This window comes from Stegodyphus dumicola, chromosome X1, assembly GCF_044657685.1.
Source record: "Stegodyphus dumicola isolate Sdum_Otavi_A_Nest chromosome X1, ASM4465768v1".
Lineage (NCBI taxonomy): Eukaryota > Metazoa > Arthropoda > Arachnida > Araneae > Eresidae > Stegodyphus > Stegodyphus dumicola.
In genome coordinates this window covers 201,974,703-201,993,872 of record NC_140780.1, presented here as the reverse complement: position 1 = coordinate 201,993,872, position 19,170 = coordinate 201,974,703, and the positions used below count along the sequence as shown (strand labels likewise).

The 19,170-nt window shown below is 34.8% G+C and overlaps 1 protein-coding gene across 9 annotated transcripts in view; it reads left to right on the top strand.

The window, feature by feature from the left end:
- The window catches only part of LOC118190083 (hexosaminidase D-like), a 278,340-nt gene that overhangs the window by 62,187 nt on the left and 196,983 nt on the right, over window positions 1–19,170 (top strand). The window contains exon 1 of one of the 9 annotated variants that reach the window (XM_085808046.1): window positions 8,493–9,157. The exons of 7 other annotated variants lie outside the window; for them this stretch is intronic. The gene's annotated coding sequence lies outside the window, so the exon portion shown is untranslated. Of the gene's footprint in view, window positions 1–8,492; window positions 9,158–19,170 lie in introns of those variants that run through there. One more of the 9 variants, XM_085808045.1, reaches the window with a different exon arrangement.

Here is a 19,170-nt window from a genome sequence, read left to right as displayed (position 1 = left end):
GTAACGTGACATACTTGATTCAAAAATCGCGTGCGTAACTTTGAATCCTTTGTCTAACTCAGACATATTAAGCATGTTGTTTCTCGCAGTTTTCGCTGAGATCGAAAATGTTCATGGCTGCTAACCAAAAGTAGAAGGAGCTAAGTTGAAATAACTTACGAATAGCTTCCGTCACATAAACAAAATGTATTTTACGAATTAATATTTTTATATAAGAATAGAAATATAACATTCTCAAAGGAAACTTAGAAGTCTACTTCGCGCTACTTCAATAGCATTTTGAAGTTTTGTTAATGACAATTTTAAATCAATAAAATATTAGTTTATTGTGAATTTGAATTTCTTTATGTCGAGATATTTGTGAAACTCGGGATCAGAAATTATTTTGTTCTAAAGATTCTTATTTTATTATTAATAGCACGGAGCAGAGTCATTTTCCTTTTTGAGAAAATACTAGATGAGATAGAGAACTTTTTGTTTCAAACAGTTTTAATGATTTTATTTGTAGTTATTACATCGAAAGTAACGTGTGTCGTTTCTTGAGCCTTCAAAGGTAAATTTCCTTTTTGCTTTGTTATTCATTGTAATCTTCTACTCAAACAATTTGAACTAGATATCATAAATGGTGCAGCTTCCTTGCCCTTTCCACTCACTAGATTTAGTTTGAAATTTTGTATGTGATGTTGTAGGGATATAATATTTTACTAAATATAACTGCAGGCAACGGGGTGGAAGCAGAATAAAAATTTACATTTAGTAACTTTTGCAAAACTAATACTTTTCAATTTAAAAATGCCATATCAAGAACGTTTTTATTATTTAAAGAATTTTTCTAATTAGAAGTATCTGTTTGGAACCAGCGTATGCGAATATAAACGTCTCATGAAGAATATTTTGGCCTCGGTGTATATTTTGTTTTACAGACAGTATTGAGCACCGATCGTATTGCATTTGTGCTCACATTTCCTCTGTACAGCCGTCGACAGGTAATTTTGCTTTTGTTTTTCTCAAATTTAGGCTAAATAGCCATGTAGGTACTTAGTGTGATCTAAGTATTATGCAAAAATAGAACATCTATGTACTCTTGTAGCGAAAATTATTCAAACAACCAGTGGCTGGAAAATCCATTTTCTTAAGCATAATTTCAGCAACTCTGAGGCAATTGATTTTCAGCTACTTTATTTACCATTACTTTGTCAACGGATTTTATTCAAAAGTGGTCAATACAACCTACATAAAAGGGAAAGATTCATCTAAAACATCTGTATTCTGTAGACTGAACGCTTAAAATTTATTATTCTTTATTTAATCTATAACTAAGCACATATACAAAAGATTAAATTTTCATACTAACCCAATAAAATTAAGTAGTTAATATTTGATGAAATCAACGGGAATCGTTGTTAGATTTAAAAATTTAGGAAATATATCGATAAATGCAAATTGGTGATAGAATTAATTATTGAACAAATTGCATTAGTTTGCAAATAAAATATCATAAATTTTAATATTACAATCTCTGAATTTATTATATGTATCGTTTTCTTGACTATATTAGTTATTCTAAATACGTAATTTTATAGTACTACAGAAGTCAGTCGTGCCTATGAATTGTTATGAATGCTTATATAACTGTTCACTTTTTCAGAGAATTATACGTTACCTGCTCCCTTCGTGAGCCCTCCCTCGACGTGGGGGAGGGTGGCAAAGCACGTGTTGGCTGTCCTGCTTATGCGGCTAATCGAGTCCGACCAACAGCGTCTCGGAGAATAGACCTGAAAACGAGAGCTAACTGGTGTCAGTGTCGTCACTATCAGGAGACCGACGCGAAGAATGTGAAGCAGCCGAAAAGTGTCTCTACTAACCTCAAACCCCCTAATACTCCATCGATGAAGCTATAAGTTTACGCGCTTTTTTGCTACACTCTGCGCTTAAAAATTCGCATTGTCTATTGCGTTTAGAGCCTATTTTAAAATAAAATTTTCTAAACTTTGTAGAAAATTTTAAAGAACTAAAATAATAATGTGTATGAATTATTTTTTCCCGACAAATAGCCGTACACTTGCTTCTCAGGCATTGTATGATGATTTAAAATGTAAAAACAAATGCTGAACAATAATAAACTAATTTTATTTCAAATACTTTTATTGTTAGCATTGATAGGTTCTCTCTACCTCCGTATATAAGAAATTATCAATAATATCTTTACATATATTTGCAATAATATCTTTAAAGTTATATCATCTGAGTTGTAAGTGTATAAAATAATGTAGATACTTTTATACTATTTACTATAATGGGCATATTCAAGGACAATATGTGCCAGAAAGGACATTATTCAACATTATTAATTTTTGATAAATTGATTAAAATACATTATCAGAATAGATATGAATATGCTTTATTTCTTTTCACAAATTCCTTGAACAATGTTTTCATGAATTTTCATTTTACTTTGTATAGTTTTGTTAATTTCTTATACAGTTGCAAAGTTTTCTTTATATTTCTTTTCCTTGTGTGCAAGAAATGATTATCAATTATCATATGGTAAACCGCTTAAAACGACTAATCATAATGAATATAAATGCGATACATCGTGTGCAAGGAATTATATCTTAGTTGATGAAATCTGCATAAACGGTGTTGTTGATTTTTCCCCTAAATCCTATGTGATATATCTGACTTCGAATCTAAAATTTCTGAGGAACACAAAAACCTTGTCTAAAACTTAAAAGTTTATTTAACTGGAACTTCAAAAATGATGAAACTTAACATCATAAACGAAAACTTAACATCTTAGCTGGAAATATTCAAAATGCTTTAAAGTAACAGCTAGGCCGGCACGGTGAAGAACACTTTCTTTTAAAAGACAAAATCCATCTAGCCCTTTCTGCATATATCTCCATTCGCTGGATTCAGACTTCAGATCCTACGTGTTTTGGACTTAAACGGCCGGACTGGAACTAGAACAGGACTGGATCAGGACCGGAACAGGACTGGAACCGGAACAAGACGAGAACCGGAACAGGACTGGATCCGGAATCTCTCATCCCCTAGCTTCTCCCCCGGGCAGGTTTATTCTGGCTCGAACTAAAATGAACTGCGGTGCCACTAAGGAAAGCACCTCCTTTTATTGACGGCGGTTGCCGTTACTGCAGGCGATTATGCAAATATTTAACATCCTTCCACCTAAGAAAAAAAAAAAAAAAGTGAACTTTCATAACAAAGTAAAACAATTGTAAAGAGCCTTAATATGCCAGTCTGTCCGGCGGAGTTACAGTTCTACCAGATCGTATCACAGGCCTCACAGATTTTATCATCTACGTTGAGTTTAAGTTCAGACAACGAATCTTGTTTTTCATTCTGCAGCTTCACGAGTACATCATTTGCGTTACCTCTAAAGGATACAGAGTTCGAACCGCTCTAAACAAAATTCCATTTCGGGTCTTTACTCTTGCAAGCCGATTTATTCCATCAGGTTCTGAAAGTAGTTCTATGATACGACCAAGTTGCCAAAAAAGTCTTTTGTCACTACTACCGATCAAAACTATATCATCTAATTTAATAGTAACTTTCCTTTCAGCTCTTTTATGCGAAACCTTGAGAATTCCCAAATATTCTTTACGAAATCTATTTTTAAATGCTTCTCGTACAGTTTGAATATACTGAAATCTTCTTTGTAAATTACTTGATTTAATACCGTATTTTATATCCCGCAAACTACTAGTTCTAATTTCTTTTAAAAAGTTGGCAGGAGTTAAAGCTTTAAATTCAGGATCGGAAGGAATTACTGTCAACGGTCGGTCATTAAGAATCGCTTCACAGTCACACAGTATCGTGTACATTTCTTCATAATTTAAACAAGCATGTTTAAGACCTTTGTTAAGGACTTGCTTCATCATTCCGATCAGACGTTCCCACCAACCACCCCACCATGGAGCACCAGGGGGAATAAATTTCCATGTTATTCGCTCATTGGCTGCCTGCCGATTAATTTGTTCAAAATCTATTAATTTGAATGCATTTGAAGCTCCTACAAAATTAGTTCCATTATCACTGTACACAGTTGTGGGTTTACCTCTTCGCGACACGAACCGATGAAAAGCCTGAAGAAACACTTCTGTAGATAGAGAAGTCAGCAATTCCAAATGGACCGCTCTATAAACGGCGCATATAAAAACACAAATCCATGCCTTTTCTTTGTTTCTAAGCAATAAAGGACCACAAAGTTACTTGAAATACTGCTGAATCATTTACTCGCTTTATTGGCGGTGGGGCTGATATGTGGTCAACAGGTACAGCAGAATATCTCTTGCAAGTAATGCATTTACTCAAAACAGAACGCACAGTTCTTCTGCCAGATAACAACCAAAACCTTTCCCTTAAGGTATTCAGTATATATTGTACACCTGCATCTTTCTATGTTCTTCCATAATTAAATTCCTAACTAATGGATGTTCTCCTGGTAATATTATAGGTGTTCTAAACTCTAACGTGTCATCTCTTCGAAACGCACCAGTTTTAATTCTTAGAATTCCCGCATCATAAAATGGACTAAGAGTTCGTAAGCGTGCGTCTTCTATATCCTGAAACGTTTCCTATTGAATCAAGCGAATAACAACCTTTTCTGCAAAATCAATTTCATCAACAGTGAGTTCACCTTTCCTTTTTTTCATATTTCTGCAATTAAAGAAAAATCGTTGAATCCAACCAACAACTCTGTTTTTCGATAGCTAGTAAATCGCTCACTCAAACTAAACCTTTCGGTAGACACTAGAGATGAAACCACTGCCTTTTTTCCCTCACTGGCTATTTCCGCTTCATCAGTTATAAATTCGGCACTCGGCCAATTTTCTTGGGATTTTAAAAGTCAGCTCGGACCCTCCCACCATTTTGACCAGAAGAGTTGGCCAACTGAACACCCTCTACTTAGAAGATCTGCAGGGTTAAGGTGACCAGGTATATGCCTCCAATCCTCCACACGTGTCAAAAGCCTTATTTCCTGTACTCTATTTTCTACAAATGTCCCCCATAGTTCTTCCCTTTTTATCCATGCAAGGACAGTAGTTGAATCTGTCCAGAAAGTGTACTTCTGGCCTCAAAGTCTTTTAGAACGTCTGCAGCAAGACGAGATGCAATAGTTGCTGCTAACAATTCTAATCTTACAATAGTCGTTTCCTTTTTACCACAAGGGGAAACTCTAGACCTAGCCTGAAGCAACTGGACTATAACTGATTCAGGTTCTTCTACACGAATGAAAACTACTACCGCATACGCTGCTTGACTGGCGTCACAGAAAACATGGATTGAACACTGTTTTGGCTGATATCGTACCCACCTTAAAATTTTAATGTTTTCCAAAAGAGAAATGTCTTTTACCCATTTCAAAAATTTACTTTTAATTTCAGTGTTAACTTCTTCGTCCCATTTTACTTTTGTTTCCCATGTACGCTGTTTTAACATCTTAGGTAATATAAGGACTGGACATTGTTATACCTATGGGATCAAATACTTTATGGGCTATTGCAAAAATACTTCTTTTCGTGACTTTCTCGAAACAAAGATTTTGTAAATTAGCAACATTTATTTGAAGAGTATCGCCTTGTCTTTCCCATAACAAACCTAATACATTCGCAATAGTTTCGGTTTCTAAACTACAGTCGGTATATTTCCAGCCCCGTAATTCAAATTTTCGTTCTGCTATAACATCTGAAGATACTTTCATGAAGCGCTGTAATTCATTTTCACTTCCGACACTTGTTACACAGTTATCAACATAGAAACTATTCATTAATTTAACAATAATGTTGGAAGGATATTTTACATCTGCATTATTTTTCTCTAAAATTGAATTTAGGTGATATTGAATAACAGCTCCAAGTAAAAATGGACTACTGGTTACACCAAAGACGACTCGACAATGACGAAAATGCTTCAAGCCATCTTCACCCTTTATCCAAAGAAATCGGAGGAAGTTTCTGTCACTAGAATTCAGGCCAATTTGTAGAAAGGCCTTACGAATATCAGAAATCACCCCTATTTTTTCTTAACAAAATATATTTAGGATTGTAGGAATAAATGCAATAAGGTTTAATCCCTTTTCAAGACAATCGTTGAGACTCGGAGAACCCTTTGCTTTAGACGAAGCGTCAAATACTGGCCGTAACGTCGTAGTACTATGTTCCTTAACAACATGTCTATGTGGCAAATAATGATGGGGTAAATCCAATTCATTTACGGGTACTTCCTCTATTATGCCCTCTTTGCACCATTCTTGGAATATATTTTCATACTCTTGGCGAAGATTATCCAGTTCAAGTTGCCTAATCGTACCGTGCAACCTTTTAAGCGATAACTCAAAATTATCCGACAGGGGAGGGTGCCCTTCCAACCAAGGCAAAGACACTACAAAGCGGTTATCTTCTATTTTTACAGTATCAAGAAAATGTTGCCTGGTAGCCTCATACAATTCCAATTTACTCTTTTGTTCGGATGGGTCCGTAATACCAAGCGAGTCGAGGGCCCATAAATCAGAAATACAAGCCTCTTTATTCAACATTGAAGTAACTATGAATGTTGAACCTTCACTATTCAATTCCCCGGTTTTTCCCATAACCGTCCATCCTAACTTTGTCTCAATAGCTACAAGACCGTTTGAAATTTGTTTACGATTCCCCGTTAATAATCGTCCTGCAACATCGGCTCCTATTAAAATTTCTATAGGTCCTTCTAAACGATCTGTTAAACTTATTCCACAGTCAGCAAGCTCTTTAAGCCATAATCCTTGTCCAATAGAAGGTATATTATTACAAATAACAGGCTGACTTAACGTATCAAAATTACAACTGTACGAGCCAGACGTATTAGATAAATGAATTTTGTAAACTTTATGTTCACACAAACTGGTCGTTGTACCGCCAAATAATGCGTGGCTAAGGTATTCCTGTACCGTATACCTATAACCCATATCTTGAGCTGCGCTTTGCAGAATATATGACCTTTGAGAACCAGTATCAATCATAGCTCGAGCCGAACGAGATTTTTTATCTCCTTTAATTATTACTCTTATTGTTTGCAGCAAAACTTTAGGAGACCTTGAAGAAATGTTGGCGAGTGTTTCAGCCTGATTTGGAGGCTGTTCCGTTGCCCTTGTCTCACTCATTTGTGAATGGCCCTTACATAGAAAAATATGATGCCTTTTACCTCATGTAAAACAAACTGTTTTTAATCTACACCTCGTGACAGAATGTCCAGATTTCAGACACAGATAACAAGAGCGTGTCCTTTGGACCAAAACTTCTCTTTCCGACAACGATAAGTTACGCGCCTGAAAACATTCCGCAGAACCACGATTTATACTGGAACAAAATATGCAGCCTTTTCTAGCTTCATGAGAAGAAGTAAACAGTTCAGCTGCCGTAGGTTTTAAGTGAGGTTCTCTTATCTTTAAACCCGAATTTCCTTTCTTATTACCGTGAGCCAATCGATCGAAAACATTGAAAGATTTAGCTGCTAAAGAAATTCTTTCCTCACTTTCAACTTCACCGCACAGGAAACATAAAAGGCGCTCAAGGTCAGATTCCCTTTCTCTTAACTCGGCGTTTTCGCCGGTTAAACTTTCTGATCCTTTACGCGAAAACCTAAATCTCTCCCACGTTTTTAAGACTTCATTCGGCAATGCTGATTCTACCAATGGATATAATATCGCGCAATATTTGCCTCTATTTATTCCCAATATCTCCAAGGCTCTTGGATTACATTCGAGTTCATCGTATAGTTTCCGCAAAGAGTGTGTACCTTGTTTTTGAATAACAAGGCTTAACAAATCACGAATATAAATCTCCGTTAGTAATTCTTTGTTACCAAAACGCGTTTGCAATGCTTCAATTGCGCTCTTGAAACTATCGCCAGTTGGCGGAAAGCTTTTAACTATTTCCTCTGCGGGAGAATTCTTCGCCATAGCCTGTGCCAAATAAGCAAATTTATCATTATTATCTAATGTAGGATCTTTATCAATCTTTTGGAATTGCCCCCAAAATCCTAGCCATTTCTTCACGCTGCCGTCAAAGATAGGCAATTTAATCTTCGGATAATGTAACATTTTATTCTGAACAAAGGATGGATCAATTAAAGTTACATTCGGGGTACCAGAAGTAAGATCTTTTAGTTTACTTTCCATAAGTCTCCACCTATCAAAATATAATTCAGATTCATCTATTTCCTTAATAAGTAAAGTCTCATCTGTAATTTCTTTAAACATTAATTCTCGTATTTTCATTTCAGTATCAAACAAAACTTTAGCTTTCTCGGCAATAACTTTTATTTTAATTAATTTTTCTTCCTGATTAAATTTAGTTTCTTCATTGTCAAATTCATTACACGCTTTACTGAATAATCTTCTGTACTGAGTTCGTGCTAACTTTAAGGCTTCCATGATTCAAAAATAAAAAAAGTCGTTTACCTTGCAGACAATATCCTGTCGCTTGGCGCCAAATGTTGATTTTTCCGCTAAATCCTATGTGATATATCTGACTTCGAATCTAAAATTTCTGAGGAACACAAAAACCTTGTCTAAAACTTAAAAGTTTATTTAACTGGAACTTCAAAAATGATGAAACTTAACATCATAAACGAAAACTTAACATCTTAGCTGGAAATATTCAAAATGCTTTAAAGTAACAGCTATGCCGGCACGGTGAAGAACACTTTCTTTTAAAAGACAAAATCCATCTTGCCCTTTCGGCATATATCTCTATTCGCTGGATTCAGACTTCAGCTCCTACGTGTTTTGGACTTAAACGGCCGGACTGGAACTAGAACAGGACTGGATCAGGACCGGAACAGGACGGGAACCGGAACAAGACGGGAACCGGAACAAGACGGGAACCGGAACAAGACGGGAACCGGAACAAGACGGGAACCGGAACAAGACGGGAACCGGAACAAGACGGGAACCGGAACAAGACGGGAACCGGAACAAGACGGGAACCGGAACAGGACTGGAACCGGAATCTCTCATCCCCTGGCTTCTCCCCGGGCAGGTCTATTCTGGCTCGAACTAAAATGAACTGCGGTGCCACTAAGGAAAGCACCTCCTTTTATTGACGACGGTTGCCGTTACTGCAGGCGATTATGCAAATATTTAACAGTGTATAAGGTATAACAGTTTTCTACTAACATTAAGTAAACTATTAATTTTTGTTTTGTTTGGTTTAGATTATGACAAAGCACTCGAGGGCTGTCCACCTAAGGGAAAAGATGCCTTCATGGATAGCTTTCTAAGGAAAACTGACTCGTATACACGTTACACAATGAGAAAACTATCGAAACGCAGCCGTAGCCAATTCGTTCCGATAGTCACGGAACTACCAGTGTTCAGCAACTTCAGCGCTCGGCTGCTGGTGGGCCTGTATTATTTTTTTGGAGCTCAGATAAAGCAGAATGTTTACATAAAACCATTTCGTATAAAATTCCAATTTGAAATAAGTATGTTGCAGTTATTTCAACATTAGAAAATGCAAACAGCTTTTGCTCTGGTGTCTATTCACTTAACTGTTCTAATAGCTTTGTGAAAGAATGCAAGTCAATCACTTTTTGAGATCTGTAGTGTAATGAATGTCAGTGAAACTGTAATAGCATACGCTTTTAACTCAGTCTCTTGCATTGAGTTTTTCTTTATCACTCCCGTACTTTGCCAGGTTCAAGTTTGAAGTGAAGGACATCTGATATTTAACATCGGTGATGTCTTCAATAATGATGCAATGATATCGTCACAGTCGGTGCCTTAAGCTCTTTTATACTTTGGAGGATATCTGCAGTTAAGGTAAGTTTCAATATTTTTGTCATTGCTACAACTGTTAATCACAGACGGTGTCTCAGGCGCTTACAGGTACAGAGGGTATTTTCGAAATTATTTTACAAGGATATTAACGTGAACATAAAATACTAAACTTAAATTAACTGCATGCTATCATTGGCACTAACTTGAACTTTTGTACATTATATTTTGCACTTACGTGTTCTGCATTTAGTCAAGTTACTGAGTTCACAGAAGTTCCACAGCTTGTTATAAGGGGACCCATAATTTCTTTATGAAGCATGAATAAGTATTGCTAGCTGTTTTAAGGTTCTGGTATTCTGTAAATTAGTTGATATTTACGCAAAAGCGCTACTTGTTGATTAAGAAGAGATATAGCAGATTTCACCATTTTTGTGTAATTTCAGCTTGTTTCATATTACCAAGAGTAGTGAAAGTTCTGTGCTTAACTCGGATTATTCTGCACAGATTCACTCCTTTCTGATTGTTACCTCAATTTTTTCTTAATTGTTTCGTCTTGAGTGCGTATTTTATATAAGGTCATACATTGTTTTACAGGACTTTAATTTGCTACCCCATTCTGAGGAGGACGGTGTTCCTCTCAAAGAAGTACGTGAGAAAAGGCTATGACCCGTTATAAACCAGCTTATCAAATGAGTTGAGCTAGACGATTCAGATTTTATTTTTGGGAGGAAGTTTAAAAGACGTCTTCCAGTATTCCCACTGGTATACTCCTGCTGCCCCATTGTTCCATGAATTCTTTTCAGACTGTATTTTAAATAAGATTTCGGCCAGGGAATATTCACGGAAGTTGCTTCTTCTCTGGAAATTGCCGATTTGGCAGCTTCTTCTTCCTCTTCAATACCCACATGAGCTTTCACCGAAGTTATCCGGGGCTTGAGCTCAAGGTGGGATGCTGTAATGCTTTGAATGTCTTCAATTATTCGAGCTTTATCGCGGTCTTAATCCAGTGCAAATAAATGTTGTGATTATGATTTAGAGATCTAAAATTATTTTTAATTTGTTTAACCACAGTGTTGCCGCTATAAGGATGGAAAGCGCTTGTAAAGCAGGTATAGCATCCGAATCCATATGAATAGTTTACCAAAAACCAGATTTACTTTTGTCCATTTCAAAACATAAAATATTGCCCTCATTTCGGCTTGATAAACGGCATTCAGCCTATCCAATGTAAATTTCTTATTTTCAATCTATTTCATCAAAGTATACCATGGAAGCACTTTCGACTCCACTTTTTATTTCAGAGCCGTCTGTATCAATATCAATTTGTCCAGTACCTATAAAAATTTTATCAAATACAGCACTCTTATTTTCGGCAGGATAAATTCCAATGTTATATAGTAGTTCAAAAACCCTTTTTATTAACATTTACACCCAAAATTTCAAGTCTTTCCGCAAAACCATTTCATAGAAGAAATTTATTGTAGTGAAATTTGTATTGCAACGAAAGCGGGTACACCAGTAAGAACACGTGCCTTCTCCATGGAGACTGAAAGATCTTCTGACTGTCAACATCCAGCCTCTCTACAAGCTATTTAGTTGCTGATTTAACCCCAATAGTTCCCCCGATCGACAATCCCAGGCGCAAACATCATATATAGTGATTGGAACAGTGAAATTTCGATATAAAAACCTCGGGGAGGGTATTCCTTTGAGCAATAATACTTAGTACTCAAGGGAAAATATTTCTGTACTATTTTTAAGTAGGCTGTCTGGTTTTAAAGTAGTCTGTATGTAATACTTTAAAGTGGTTTCTGTAAACTTTTAAAGTGCTCAATGGTAGTTAAATTTACAGTTCAAGACCCCCCCAAATATTTAATTTGTTTACAAATTTAATTTTCCTTCCATTATATTTAATCTTTGGTGGACTAATCTTCCTCCCACCCTCGGGAAAAAAGGTCGAGATGGTTTGTCTATATTAAATTAAAGTTTTTCTTCTCTGGTCTAATTCACTAATTCCTTTCTTACAACTTTAAATCTGTTCTTTACCTTCTCCAGAGAAACATCATATTTTAAAATCAAACTGTCATCCGCAGAACATACCAATTCAACATTGTCCATATTAAAATTATTGATCAATTTGTTGGATCAAAACAAGGGACACTGCACGAGCCCTGTGGACACCCTTTTCTTATTTTTTTTCAATAACAATATCACCAACCATTTTCATTCGAAAAATAATCTTCCCGTCTTTAAAATAATTCCTTAAAATACACAATATGTTATTAGTAAAATCTTATCTTTTTTATTCTTCGTTCAGGGAAAACCAGCGAAAGAATCGAATGCCCCACGAAAATCAAATAAAACAGGGCCACATGAAAATATCTTTTTCTATGTCTAATGATGTTTTTATACAAGGCCTGTTCTACCTTTCATGAAACAGAATTGCCGTTCAGAAATATTTTTGGTCTTATATAAATGGAAATATAATTTGTGAATAAGTTGTCCAAAATTTTACCAAACAACTTCAACAGACTAAATAGCCTTATTAAACCATTATCCTTTGTGATTCAAATGAGCCTTATTATTTTACAGGATCTCTAAAAGCTGTTAAAATCAAGTCACTTGCTATATAACATAATGAAAAAAAAACGGGCCTAGTTAAAACAATTTCTTGATAATAATCGGCTCCAGTTCCATCCAGTCCAGGAGAATTTTTATTTCTCAGATTGATCATAACTAACAATATTTTCTCGAAAGTAAAATCTTTCTCGGATTCACTTCACTTAACAAAATCAATTTGTGGCTCTGTGATGTCATCAGTTCCCCAAATTTCATCAATTGCTCTAGTATATATTTCTTTTATTGAAATATCTTCTGCCTCAAATTTTATTTCTAAAATAATCTTATTTCTGTTATTGGCACTGTCATAGTTTTCTGCTAATGTTGTCATAATTCTCTACCGATGCTAACAATTTTATTTTGTTTTCCTTTGTAACCCTCATTATGTTCTTTTTACAAATAGCTAGTTCCCTCTTATACCTTATTTTCCTGTTGTTTCTCATATCATCATCAAAGCTTACTTTAACGAAAGGCTCTAACAATCCATCTTTGTTTATCCAAAGTACTATCTCACCAGGAATTCCTGTTAAAGTTCTTATTACGTTCTTTAACCGAAAGATACTGATTCATACCATTCTGAATCTTTATTTCCTATCCGCTAATAATCTCATCTAATTTTTCATCACGGTTTGTACCACTGAGTTCACCTTTAATCTACATAATTCCCTTTCGCATTTTTATACAAAGTTTTGGATTAGATATTTAATTTTGTAAAACAAAATTATCTTGCCTTACGTTCCTTACATAATCAGTAACCAATAGGATGTATTTATGATTACTGAGACTCCTCCTTATGTAAGTGGTATACCTCCTTTGAAGTTGGACCTCGTTTTATCTATGATCGAGCAGCCTAGTCACTTTCTTATGCTCAGCTGTGATTGTCTTAGAAACGGTGAATACTAATACAGATACTGAAGACTCTGTGACTGTAGTAACTGACATCCTCCCTGCAGCTGAGCTCTCGATTCCTAAATCATCAGGAAGAGTCCCAAAGTATGCAGAACCATTGTGGACCAATGAATGTGAAGAAATTCGCAGGAAGCAAAGAAAACCGTGGAATGTTTTTCGTAGGTACCCTACAGTATGCAAGTCTTCTAGCTTATCAGCAGGAGAAGGGAAAGGCGCGGAAAGTCAGACGGTAGAGCCAGAGAAATTCTCGGACGCCTTATGTGTTATCAATAAGTTTATATACACCGAGCAAAAGATTTTGGGAACGAGACAGGAAAATATCTAGAGTTTATTGAAATCGCTGTTTTTCTGTCTTTAAAAAATATGGCAATTTGATAAGAAGCAGGGAAGAATTTGCAGATATTGGTGAGGCTTTTATTTCATGCAACCGTAACTATTTGTCGGCATTTCTTTCCTGCAAGGTACTATCTGAGAGACTTCTTATCAAATTTATCAAATTGAACTAGCAGTCTTACCCATCAGTCACTGGCGAGCTCATGGTTTTATATAAAACAGATGCGTGCATACCCAAGTAGCACACAACGTTGCAACGACGTTGCAAACTGGTCCGAGAGGTTGCAAAGTGGTCGTGGTAACTTTTACGACGTCTTTACAACGTTGCGAAGACGCAAAATATTTGCCGTTGCATTTTGGCAATTTGTCGACGTCGCTGAAGCGTCATGATATGACCGCTTTCAGATGTGGTCGTTTTAGCATTTTTATTTAGTTTATCACCGTTACTTTTAGAATGAAAAGAGACTAAATCTGCCCTTTTAAGAATCTGAAGTCCGCATAAGATTTACTTTGCAATGTTTCATTACTTTATTTCATCTAAATATATTAATCTAAGGTAGATTCATCTAATGAAATGTAAATTTAATATAAATACTTTCGATTTATTAAATTTAATTAGTACTAAAAATACGCGCCAAATAATTGTTTAAAATTTTGTTAAAATAGTTAATGCTTAAAATATTTTTTATAAATATATTTTTAAATATACACAAAATATTTAAAAATGACATTAATCTATAAAGTTATTAAGTTAGGCATTTTATATACTTTAAAAAATCATATTTCCGAAATCAATGCAAATCACATGTTGGCAATTAGTATTTCACTACTGAAATATGACTTTATTTCTTATTTTTGAAGTAAGGACGAATTCACGGCTGTCCAATATATATATAAATGACAGAAAACAGTCAGGAGAAGCAGACCTGTACATTATTTACTGGACGCTTATATAAACGAACGTCTCGAGATTTTCGCGCTTTGGCTAGCTGCCAAATTCGAACAAGTAAGTGCGCAATTAATTCAGAATATAGCAGTTCAAGTAATTTGGTAAAGATGCCATGTGTAAGCCGTTTGAAATTAAATCAAGCAATGACTGATATAAATAATATTGCTTATATTAAAAGTAAATGTAATCACTGTTAATCAAAAAACGCATTGTGAATGTACTCATTGTTCTGTATCTACTTACTTCAACTGTATTCAGCGAGTGGAATTCCATTGCTGTGAACTCCTGTTTTGGAAGCCTCTGAATTGAGAAGAAATAATGGTGAGAACATCCTCCTGCATGCAGCTGAACTCTCGATTCTTAAATCATCAGGAAGACTCCCAAAGTATGCAGAACCATTGTGGACCAATGAATGTGAAGAAATTCGCAGGAAGCAAAGAAAACCGTGGAATGCTTTTCGTAGGCACCCTACAGTATGCAAGTCTTCTAGCTTATCAGCAGGAGAAGGGAAAGGTGCGGAAAGTCAGACGGCAGAGCCAGAGAAATTCTCGGACGCCTTATGTGTTATCAATAAGTTTAGATACACCGAGCAAAAGATTTTGGGAATGTGGCAGGAAAATATCTGGAGTTTATCAAAATCGCTGTTTTTCTGTCTTGGAAAATATGGCAATTTGATAAGCAACAGGGAAGAATTTGCAGATAGTATTGGTGAGGCTTTCCAGGTTTTTATAAAGGTTATCTTTGTATGAATTTTCATTCGAGAGAATTAAAAGTGTGGAGAGCATTCCTTGTTTTTTCTGAAGGAACGTTTGACTTTCGCCGTACTTTGCCATTGTATCTGTGAATTTAGTATCTACTCTTTGTAAAACTGGGAGAAATTTACTGTCACAAATGTACATATGAAACCATAAAAACGCGTTTTATTTAAGTATTGTATGCCACCAGTGGCAGTATCGCTGAATACTGGGAGTTCGATAGCATGGTTGGCTGCATGATTGGGTTTCTTAGTTTTACCTATGTGTAATGTTAACGTGAACCAGAATACATGAATATTGTTTCCGTATCTGGAGTTTCTAGACGTTGATATACTCATTACTGCAACTGAGTACTGTTTAATATTCGTTATCACATCGTTTCGACAGTCATTTTCACTACGAAAGAAAATCTTGCTTAATTTGTAAAGCAGTGAATTGTACTGAAGTGTTGGTTGTAAAAGTAGTACCCTGATCTTAATTCTACGCTGGTGTAAAATCTTTCAAATTTCAACTAGTCGAATTAGTCAATATCACATCTTGCCTGAAACTCAATATGTTCATAAGTAAAATAATAAAAAGTAATTTTACCATTCTATGTGAACATTAGTGAAATTCTTCGAAGCTTTATAGTATTTGCTTTCATTTTAAACCGACGCTGTTTGTGAAATGTAAGCGGCAATTTTCAAAGCAATTTCTCTCCTTTCTTAGTTTACCTTTTGTACTTTGTACTGTAAACAGTCGTTTTTATTGCATCTGTTAGTTTCTCGCGGGAAAAATCATAAAATAATAAATGCAATTTGAAAACCTTGAATTTTCCTCCTGCAAGAGAAAGAGAATAAAGACGGTTTTGCCTTGTCCTTATATGTGCAATTCAAAAGCGAAATCCTTTTTCCTCGTTAGAATGTCGAAACCGTGGTGCATTGTCAACAGAAAACACATTCAAATGAATAAACATTCTCGTCTTTTTTAAAACGGAATTTCCTATTTGCCGTTAACATAGAACATTAGACAGATGTTTGAATTTTTCGAGTTTATCTTTCCGCAAAAATGTGACTGCGAAATTTTCTCAATACCGGAAATATCTTCCTTTCCCAAGATGCACGAAATGTAATATAAACTTCTGTCTGAATAGATTGACGAAGTCCCTAAGATTTTATAAGCAGTTTGAAACCGCATGATATTTGATAATGAATGATATTTATTTAGTGTACTTCTAGAACATTACCATTAAATTATTAGGAAGAGTACTAAAATAAATGCTATATCTTGAAGAAATTTGTTGCTTTTTCAGATTATGAGGGAAAAGATAATGATGAATTAGGGAAAGTAATTCTAAGTGCTGTTTTTTTTATGATCCAGGTGTTTCTTTAAAAAAATAAACCAGATTTTTGCTGCTTGGGAACTGTCATTGAAATTTTATTTTGGAAGAGCAATGTGAATAAAATGTAATGTTTATTATTCTGGGTACGTGCAAATAAGTACCCAGTATATTAAACGTTAAATTTGTAAAAAATTTTTGTTTTGCGCCGATTTTTGAAATCTTGTCAATGTTTGACTTCGTGAAACAATAATGCGGTTTATTCAGCTAAGTTTATTAGGAAGTACAATTACCTGGATCGCTGGCTCTAGGCTAAGTAAAATGAAAGTGTTTATGCAACTTGAGTGTTTTAATTGCATAAACAAGTAATACAAAACTGCACATATTTTTAAGGTGCTGTTAACTTAGAATGAATATACTATATGAATAATGACCTGAAGTAATGGATAAACATTTAGCCTATGAATATTAATGGAGGAAGTTATGTAATCTACATATTATAAAAGATGTCCTAGTTTAATTTTCGTTGAAAAGAAGATAATCTGCATTTTATTTCGTACAAGTGAAAATAATTTGTGTTTTGGAAATAAAAATAGTTATGCGCTTAATTTTAGGACATACATAAATAAAAATTAATGTTTTAAATCTTGGTTGAAATTTTGTGTGTTTAGGCAAATAAATATATTTTCATTATTTTGTCATCGAAAAAATATACCTTTTTGTTTTACAGACATGCAAATGTTTTTAAAGCTGTGTATACAATGTCAGCAAGGCTGGGTTAAGATTTTTAAAAGTCTTAAGGCCTTAAGATTTTGGTGTTCCCATGTAAATTTATGTCTGTTGCTTCGCCATTTCTTCTTTCATGATACTCGACTAATATTTGAGCGGCAGCTAAACTACTTTATTTATGGTAATCCAGACTCTGTACGTTAAATTGTAAATCTGTTTTCATTAAGCAGTTTAATACTTGCTAACAAACATTTGAAAATTAATCTTTCTATTCCATTTACGAGATTCTTTAAGCCTCAGCAAGAATCTATCTGATGCGGATCTCGTATTGCAAGGCTCTGGGAGAAAAATGAATGGCTTCTCTTTAAGTTTGGAAACATTTAACCACATGATACTTGTAGATCTGATATGTAAATGTGTGATGCTAAAAAATGAAATGTAAATTAGCGTTTCTATTGGTTTTCTCTGTGGTAACTCTTACGTAGACCCCAAACTGGACAATTTCTGTGTTTCATCACAGGAATGCTCAATAATTCCTTCCCCCTCATCTAAAAGAAATATGGCATATTGCCAAAAAAGTGTTATTTCTTCCAGAATGTATTGCTAAATTCTCAAAAATATTCATCAAAGTGTTCAGTTAGATCTAGACAATGCTTCTTTTGCGTCATTGACAAGCGTCACGAAGCTCAACTTTCTTCGATGAAATTTTCTCCATATGAAAGGAATGACAATGGTTCACGCAGAACTCTTTGTTTCGAACTGTAGTTGTTAAAAATTTTGTCATGTACTATGAATGTGTTAAACAGTCACACATTATAAATCTTTACCAAATTCCCACTCTCTGTCAGGTAAAGGTTTATCCTATCGATACAAACAAAGGAGCAAGATTGTTTCCTTCAGAAGTGTATCTTCAGAAAAAGAAATATTTATAGAAGAATTCTTACTTTTTACGGGTAAATGATGGAGTGTTTATGATTTTATGAAATTCATTGTCTTTTATGTATCAGCCATAAAGTAATTTTATAATATTTGACAAATTATCGACGATTACAGCCTTCATGTGAAGACACGAATGAACAGTTTTGGATTTTTGAGTACTTTTCTTGATGCTGAAAACTGCTGTAACTCGCTGATAATTGAAAAGTGACTGTCTTAGCCTGTATATCATGGTAATAAGTTACTAAGTTATCAAGAGTGTAAAATAGCATCTGAATATCTGTGAACTACTTTCTCTCGTGAACAAGATGTCTTCTGCAACAGCAAGGCTGAACACGAGTTGCTTTTCAGACCCATTAAATAATTTTGAGATTTTCTAAGAGAGAATTGTTGGGAAAAAGGTAACATGTAACTAATTAATTTCACTCCAGTGCTAATAGATTGCATAGCTTTTAATACGAACTGCTGATACACTGAAACCACACATGGAAGGTACTTTCCAGCCTTTTTTAAAATGATTTTAAATAAGGCATTTCATATATTTTCCATAATCTCGAAGGAAACCTTGGATATTTTATCTCTATCCTCATTTAAGAAAAATCAAGTGATTTAATTGTCAGTTTCTCCATTTTAGAACTAGAATGCCCATTAGTAAAGGCGGCTTAAGTCGAATGTTGGAAAGAGTATCACAGAAAACAGAACTCAAAGTGCAGGAGTCAGATCTGGAATAAAAAGGACTAAGTTAGTTGAAAAAAAAAAAAACATGCGAATGTAGAACTTAAAAGTAGACAGAATTCAGCTTTTGACTGTTACAGATTTTGCTTCAAACTCTATTGATTTG